The 7,739-nt window shown below is 40.2% G+C and overlaps 1 non-coding gene across 1 annotated transcript; it reads right to left on the reverse strand.

Moving 5' to 3' along the window:
- Positions 1-1,878: 1,878 nt before the first annotated feature.
- On the reverse strand, positions 1,879-1,984 carry LOC112086943. Its single transcript, XR_002899797.1, has one exon. It is a non-coding gene; the product is annotated as a small nucleolar RNA R71 (small nucleolar RNA).
- Positions 1,985-7,739: the final 5,755 nt, after the last annotated feature.

Here is a 7,739-nt window from a genome sequence, read left to right on the forward strand (position 1 = left end):
CGGTGGACCTATTTCTGAACCTCAGGAGCCCAACTAAGGCCCAAGACACTTCATGCAACCATTTTCCAAGCCCTAGACGCCCAAGACCTGGAGAAACACTATAAATACTCATTTTTAAGTCTTTTGTAAGGGAGCCTCTTTCTTCTCTTTGAGAAAGAACTCATTTGTAGTTTTAGGTTTTATTTTTATGCATTTGTAGAAGCTCTCCATCGCTACTCTGTCTTCAATAAGAGAAGTTTTTCTGCAACTTTGTTTCTTTTACTTTTCTTCTTTTTAGTTCTAAACCGATGATGATATCTACCTCAGCCATGTCAGAGTAGTCACCTAGTTGGGTGAAAGGGTAATCCAAAGGGACCCCATATTCGAATGACATCTAGGTTTTTAGGAAAAAGGATTTTGATTTTTAACATGATTTTCCCATTCATCCAAATCTCAAAGCAGTAATTCTGGATTGATCACCCGGAATCCGATCCTAGGTTTAATCCGAGCCACGAGAATGTGGTATCTGGGTTGCCTGAACTAGATCTTATGGACGTCGCCGTCGTAGGAGACGAAAGCTACCTACGGAGGATACGCAAGCAGATATGGATCCTGATCTACAAAGCATGACCTTGTTTTGGCATGAGAGTGAGAGTTAATTGCCATGAACAAGAGATTAGATGATTAGGGTGACGAGAGTTGGCTAATCTTACATGTTTTTATCCTAGTTTCAGATTCATAGAAAATCCTTGCCTAAATTCCTTGTGTTTTATAACATGAACCCGAAAGATGAACCTTGAACCCAGAGTTTTTTACTTACTGTTTTTCAACCGATTTTTACTTAAAGCTCTTTTTAATTCTCTACATAAGTAGATTAGGTGACAAACCAAAACCCTTCTTTTATTAGATTAGGTTTACGATTGTTTTTAGCATCAGTTAGGAGTCCTCAACACACAGATCTCTGTGGATTCGATCCCGAAGTACTACTGCGTTTGATGTGCACTTGCAGCTTGTCTATGGTAAAACTTGTGTTGCCCACTGCACTCACATCAAGTTTTTGGCGCCGTTGCCGGGGATCTGTCGCTGTTGACTTGACTTCTTAATCTAATTTCAATCCTAAACCTCAAGATTTTCGAGTTCTACTGGAGATTTTCTAACTCCTCTTTTTATATTTGCTTTCTTTGCTCACGAAAACTAGGAGAGATCCTGACGAAATCGTATTGCCCTTAGACAAGATTTACAAACACGAAAGAGCACTAAGAAAACTTAGACAAAGAACGCTCAAGATGGCCAATCCTAATGCCCATCGGGAAGATCTTTTAAACCGTGATCAGGAGGATCACATTGGAGATGATGACCGTGATTCAATTCATGGTGATGACCTAGATGCTGCCCATGAAGAAGATGGACAACCACAACTCGATGAAGAGGGAAACCGAGTCCTCTAAATCCTGCTCAAGCCACTAATTATCAAAGGAGACAAGACCAATCGACCAATACGGCTTGCCAATCCTGCGAGAAGACAGCCTCGGAATAGACTCATTGCCGATTTTGATGCACCTCACCAACACTTTCAAAATCGATCAGCTATTCAAATTCCTGTTCCAAGAGAAAAGCATGAGATAAAACCTCAGATTGTCTCTTTGGTGAAGCAGAACCAATTCCATGGGATCTCTACTGAGCATCCAATGGACCATATTGATCTTTTTGAAGAAATCTCTGGAATGGTGATAACAACTCCAGAAACTGTGGACTATGTGAAGTGTAAGCTTTTTCCTTTCTCTCTAAGTGATAAAGCCTTTAGATAATTAAAATCTATGCCATCTGGTTCTATTACTTCATGGGAAGAATGCAAGTCAGCTTTCTTGAACCACTTCTACACTAAGTCAAGATCAAATCAGCTGAGAAACAAGATACAAAGCTTCCAACAAGGCTTAATAGAATCATTATATGAAGCCTGGGAGAGATTCAAGGAGTATGAGAGAGATTGCACTCATCATGGTTTCTTTGGAGCAAACCTGCTAAGCACCTTTTACAGAGGACTTCAGCAGAAGTATCAACTTTCTTTTGACACTGCCAGCAATGGAGATTTCAGTTCAAAAACAATACCACAAGGGAGAGCACTCATCGAAAATCTAGCTGTAGCTAACAGCAACAACAACGCTGAGTATGACAGATCAAAGAAGACTTTTACTAGTGATGAATCAAGGGAGATTGCTGAGCTAAAACGCATGGTAAGTCAACTTCTTAAGTCTCAAAATAAGAATATACATGCTTGTGATACTGCTGTAGGAAATGAGGAAGATTGAAGATATGAAGAAGATGGCATGTACCAAGAGGAAGAAATCAATTTTATGGGAGCTCACGCATACAATAATCGATTTAGTCCAGCTTTCAACAACAACTTCAGGAACTCTGGTGCCAACTTCAACAATCTCTCATACAGAAATCAAGGAGCCGAGAATCAGCCCTATATGCAGCAGCAAAGGAGTTTTCAAAACAAGTTTCAAGGTGGAAACTATGAAGGAGGAAACTTCCAACAAAGACCACCATTCAATCCTCAACAAGCTCTTTAGAAGCAACCCTTTCCCAACTAAGCAACCAGGTAAAATCGCTTGAACAAACGATGATGCAGACTACTCAAGACAATGAGAAGTCATTCAGGGAAATGGGGGTGCAGATCGATTGTATTTACAATGACTTGAATGGGAAGTTTGAATCTCTTGCGACCCATGTCAAGAAGTTGGAACATCAAATATGTCAAACTGCAGATTCAATGAAGAGACGACCAGGAGTTTTACCAGGAAGAGTAGAAGATAACCCAAAGAAGTTCTGCAATGCTATGACAGCAGTTTTGGAGAAGAACCTGTCGCAGACTCTAAGGAAAGATTGAGGTACCCATGAGAGAAGCCAAGTCATTCCGGTTAAGGTACCCAAATGCTTGCCTGACCAAAGACTCAAAAAGTCTAAGGATCCAGGGCGTTTCTCATTCACTTGTTCGATCTTTGGAATTGAATTTTCAGATTGTTTATGTGATTCTGGTGCTAATGTGAATGTCATGTCAAAATCTGTTGCTGAGAAACTTGGTATAAGTACGTTTGTCCCATCTCCAGTGAGGATACTCTTTAGTGATTCATCTCAGAAGTGAACAGCAGGAATGATCCAGGACTTGCCACTGATCATTGGAAACAAAAAAATCCCAGCCGATTTTCAATTTTTGGAGATGGACAAAGACAAAGACAGACCTTTGATATTTGGTCGCCCATTCTTATCCACTGTAGGTGCTGTTATTGACCATGCAAATTGCTGTTTAGTTTTCTTAAATGTGACCAGGAAAAAGTTCTATATGACCACACCAGACCCAGCTCCAAATCAAAAAGACAAGAACAAGGAGAAGGCGTTGGAGTACAAAACGGAACTAAAAGCATTTGCATCTAGGCAACTTGAGAAGATCAGGATAGTGGTGCCACCATATATCAGCAAGGAGAAGGAGAAAAATCTTGAAAGGATTGTTGAGAAGACAAAACATGTCCTCAAAGATGCAAAAATCTTTAAGAAATGAAAGGAGATTCTGATTCAAGATGAAGGAAATCCCAAGTTCAGGCTAAGAAAGATTCCAAGGACTCTTAATTCAAGGGATCCTGTCTCTTCTTCTCAATCCTAATCCCGCCAAGAGTCTAGCTAAAAAACTTTAAACAAAAGCGCTTAATGGAAGACAACCGATTTGGTATGATTTTCATTTCTTTCTATTTCTTTTCTATTTGATTTTCTTTTCTTTTTATGCATTTCAGGCTTTCAGAAAACCCAGAAAAACCAAAAACATTCAAAAAACCAGAAAATACAAAAAGATAGGATGAGAAAACACGAAAACGGGAGAAACAGGGAGTTCTCGGAGCACAGTTCACCGCGGCCGCGATTAATCCAGCCGTGGTCCATGTTCCTCGCCCGCGGCCAAGACCTTCGCTGTCGCAGCCGCGCGTTCCACCCGTGGCCGACCCCTGTTTGGTTCCCAGGCGAGTTTTTCCCGTTTCTCGTAAACCGGAACTTCAATTTCTCGTTTTATTCCGGGATTTAACCGGGAAGTTCCCGAAGCATAATTTCCGTGTTAAACACGCCATGTAAATCTTCTGAACTTTTAAAAATAAATTTTTCTTAGGAAAAACACTTTTTTAAAAAGGAAAAGAGGATTTAAAAGATCAAAAAAGTCTTTCTCTTCATCTTCCCCAACAAGCTTGGAGATCTTGAGAAAAAGACAGATTTCAAACTTGACAAATCATTTCCAAATTTTCGAACATACCTCACTCTTTTTCCAAGGAGATTTCAAATCTATCATCACATAACACTTTCATCAAGGTATGAGATCAAATTTCTCACTTTTTCTTAAGAACTCAGATTTAGGGTTTTCTTAGAATGAGTAGAAATTCACCTTAGGATGATTGGAGATTGTCTTTGAACTTAAGACTAGACTACTGGGTAGTTTAATTGCATGATTAAACACTTAGACCATGGAGATCTGAAATTTTTGAAAATATGAGATTTGAGACTTTGAGCAAATCGAAATTTGGAGATCTGTTTGGTTCAGCTTTGCAAATCTGGATTGTTTGGTTCTTGTTGATAGAAATTAGATTAGATTACATGTGAGTAAGCATAAACAACATCCTGATTTAGAAATCTCATGTGTTGAACATCAGTTTATCACACTTGACCAGAAATTCTCAGATTTTGTAATGTTTGATACATTTACAGCTGATTTGTCATGATAATGTGTTTGTGATATCTCTATAAACACCTTGTTCATAAAAATTGATACCAAAACAGCTTGATTTATCCTTTGTCTCGAGAATCTCGTTTTTGCAGGTCATGGATCTCTCTCAAGTTCGACTGATTCGAACCAAGACGAGCCCTCATGTGAAAAAGCCTCATTCGCAAGAGACATGTGATGCATTGAAAGAGACACAATTGAGTAAAGATGAACCTCTATCCACCTTCATTTCCGCGCAAAGAAGAATCTTTTCAGAAGAGATTGAGCGAACCTCCACTCATCTATCTTTCCCTCGAAGAGTTAAGTCTTCCTCTAGGCCGAAAGTGAAGTTTGTTGGTAAAGCCATTGACCCGGACATCAATTACTTGCCGCAGCTTGAGAAGCTGAAGATCAAGCCAACTATAGCTATTGATTACTCAACTCTTGAGATGCTTGGAATCAGAGAAGATGTGATATGGTATCTTGATAGGCTTGGAATGAGATCATTCATGGAGCAGAACTTTCAGACCTATGAGAACCACACCAAGGAGTTCCTTGCATCAGCGACTTTGAGTTACAAGAAGAGAGCTACTCCTAGAGCTCTAGATGCCACAATCTCCTTCTCTATTGGAGGTCATCCTTACTCTCTTACCATCTTAGAGATATGTTGATGTGGACATCGACCCTAAGTCCTTATCCGAGCTAATGCCATCAGTCCAAGACGAGGCCATGACACGCTCCAAGATTAAACAACTCAGAAATAGATACAAGAGAGCCTTACACATCTTCATCAATTCACTAGAACCAGACGACCCGTTGTTGCCTGACCTGAATGTCATATATGGCTTAAACGAGCTTTGCGGCCAAACCGGGGCCGAATACTTGGGATCCAGGAATGACCCATCAGACGACCGAGTCTCTCAAGCCAAAATGGTTATCTCTCGACCAATTTTTGATTTAAATGCTAACAGTCCGAGCAGAATTTCATTTTCAGGTTTAAAACTTGAAGAACTAAGGGATGACTTAAAAATAGCCGATACGCGAGAAACTTTGGCCGAGACGCGAGAGGTTTTAGCCGATAATTATGATCCACCTCGGCAAGCCCAATTTGACGAAGGAATTTGTCGTACTGAACTCGGTATCACTCGACCAAAATTGCCAGCTGAATCCAACGCTCGAGACGGAAACAAGTTTGCCCGAGCGGATAATGAGATTGCCGAGCCCATACAAGATTTAGCCGATAATTCAAAGACACCCGAGCTAGAGCCACCAGACGACTTGGAAACCTCCAACAAAGGTAAGATCTCTCGTCCAAGTCCATATTCTGAAGCTAACAAATGTGGAATCTTGTCCCACCAACGAGCAGATTTGGAGATGCTTCACAACACACCATCCGGACCCGAGAAAGGCCAAGAAGACCTAGAAACTAGGACGGAGCATCAAAAAGCTTGGGGACTTAGAGACAAGGACTTAGTCGTATTAGAGGAGCACTTAGAAGACTTTACAAGAAGGTTCCAAGCCAGAGACGCCACAGCCTCAAGCTCGGCCTCCACAGCCACACAAGCAGCCAACCGGGACCCTTCACACCAAGGTAAGCTTTTCAATTATTATGTTGTCCTTGCAGGTGAACTCAGCCCCCACAACGACTAAGTATCACGTCAAAACGGCATCAATAGTTTAGTTTCAAGAGTCTGTTGCAAACTTTCCATATTTGAGTTTAATGAAACGATGAGTTTATGGTTTAGGCGTCTAGGTTCATTTCTTGTAGTTTTACTTTAAAAGTCCTGTTGTTTTGAGTCTTTCCATTTTTGTTTCGAGTCGAACCCTAGAAGGTTCAAGCACTTGGGTTAGCCCAGTTCATGTTGTTCCAAAGAAAGGAGGAGTCACTGTCATTAAAAATGATAAAGGTGAAATGATCGCTACAAGAACAGTAAATGGACATCGTATGTGCATCGATTACCGGAAACTGAACGCAGTAACTAGGAAAGATCATTTCCCACTTCCCTTCATAGATCAAATGCTAGAAAGATTAGCTAATCACCCCTACTATTGCTTCCTTGATGGATACTCCGGATTTTTCCAAATTCCTATTCGACCGGAGGATCAAGAAAAAACGACATTCACTTGTCCATATGGCACGTTTGCTTACCGACGTATGCCTTTTGGATTATATAATGCACATGCTACCTTCCGGCGGTGCATGATGTCGATCTTCACAGACTTTATTGAAGATTTCATGGAAGTATTCATGGACGATTTCTCCGTCTATGGATCTTCTTTTGAAAAGTGCTTAGGCAACCTCGGTAAAGTTCTGCAAAGATGTGAAGATAAGCACTTAGTATTAAATTGGTAAAAATGTCACTTCATGGTACGAGACGGAATCGTGCTTGGGCACAGAATTTCCGGAAATGGTTTGAAGTTGACAAAGCCAAAATCGAAGTCATGACCAGCCTACAACCGCCCACAACCGTCTACCCTGAATAATGCCTTTGATGAGAATTCACTAATATACTTAATGAATGTAGAGAGCTAGTTGAGTGGAAGTTAGATCTAAGTGTGTAGATTTTCGCATGACGGATTAACGGACTAGTTTGCTTGTATTTTGGTGAGAATTTTCTAGACTAGATCCAAATAGATGTTTCACGATAAGTTATGGTTTAGAAAGACGGTCACTGAGATATTGTTTAGTTCCTGCAATTTTCAAAAATATCTTTCCTGACTTAAATTTGTTTGAAATCAAACAAAAAGGTAAGTCTGGGGGAGTTGATAACACCGTATTTTGACCACTTTTATGGATCATAATTGTATCTTATGCAGGTGTTTTAACTCTGTTTTCAATGTTTTTAAAGTGTTTTCAATGTTTTAGAGTTTCAAAAGACTTTACAGGAAACTTGGGCAAAAGATATGCAATTTGGAACAAATGAGCAATTTTGGATAAATGCAGACCGTCAGAAGTATGACAAGCGATGAAGACCTTCTCACCGTCTGATCACCCGTAAAATATGCGACAACATAGAAG

This window comes from Eutrema salsugineum, unplaced genomic scaffold (assembly GCF_000478725.1).
Source record: "Eutrema salsugineum unplaced genomic scaffold, Eutsalg1_0 scaffold_2, whole genome shotgun sequence".
Classification (NCBI taxonomy): domain Eukaryota; kingdom Viridiplantae; phylum Streptophyta; class Magnoliopsida; order Brassicales; family Brassicaceae; genus Eutrema; species Eutrema salsugineum.